Here is an 813-nt window from a genome sequence, read left to right on the forward strand (position 1 = left end):
AGGGAGAGGAGAGGGGAGGGATAGCAGGAGGAGGGGCGGAAGCGGTGACGTAGTTTACATTTTAGCGGAGGGCCCACGACGGCTGCAAGCCAAAGGGTCTCTTGACAAACGCACTCTCTTGTCTTTACTTCTCCAGAATCCTTCATTTTAAACCTCAATTGTCACCTTTGTGCGCATATTAAATCCTTCACTGGGCACAGTGCAGATAGTTCACAGAAAGAAAGAAACCCCAACTACATTCCAGTGTTAACACCCTTCAATGCAATAAATCAGCCTTTATTATCATGATGATATTACTTATTTATTATTTATTTATAAGTTCTACACTTATAAATCTCGTTATTAAGCAATATAATAGCACCGAGTTGCTCACAAAAACCAGCACATATTGAATTTTAGGGGGGAAAAAAGAGGCAAAGTTCAGACTTCAGAGACTAACACAATGCCTGATGAATCAAAACAGATTAAAAGCGATTGCTGACTAATCTTGTTAACTTTTTAGCACCATATCAGCGAGAGGCTATCCGGTAATCTCTTATTGCCTTTGTGCAGTGAACTACTCTGCGGATCGAGGTCTTTAACACCTATTGATTTGCTAAGGTGTGTGTAAGTTAGATGATTAGCCTGTTTTGTTTGCTCTGAGTGCTGCCAGATTTGTGTTCCTGCCCCCAAACAGTTGCCAGCATTGTTTTCAGGTTCATGCCTAGGCAAAAAAAAAAAAAAAAAAAGAGAGAGAGAAAAGAAAAAGAAGTCTTGTTTATTACTGTGGTCAAGTAGCGCCCTCAGCTGGTATTTCCTACAGCTTACACATTT

This window comes from Oreochromis niloticus, linkage group LG13, assembly GCF_001858045.2.
Source record: "Oreochromis niloticus isolate F11D_XX linkage group LG13, O_niloticus_UMD_NMBU, whole genome shotgun sequence".
Taxonomy (NCBI): Eukaryota; Metazoa; Chordata; class Actinopteri; order Cichliformes; family Cichlidae; genus Oreochromis; species Oreochromis niloticus.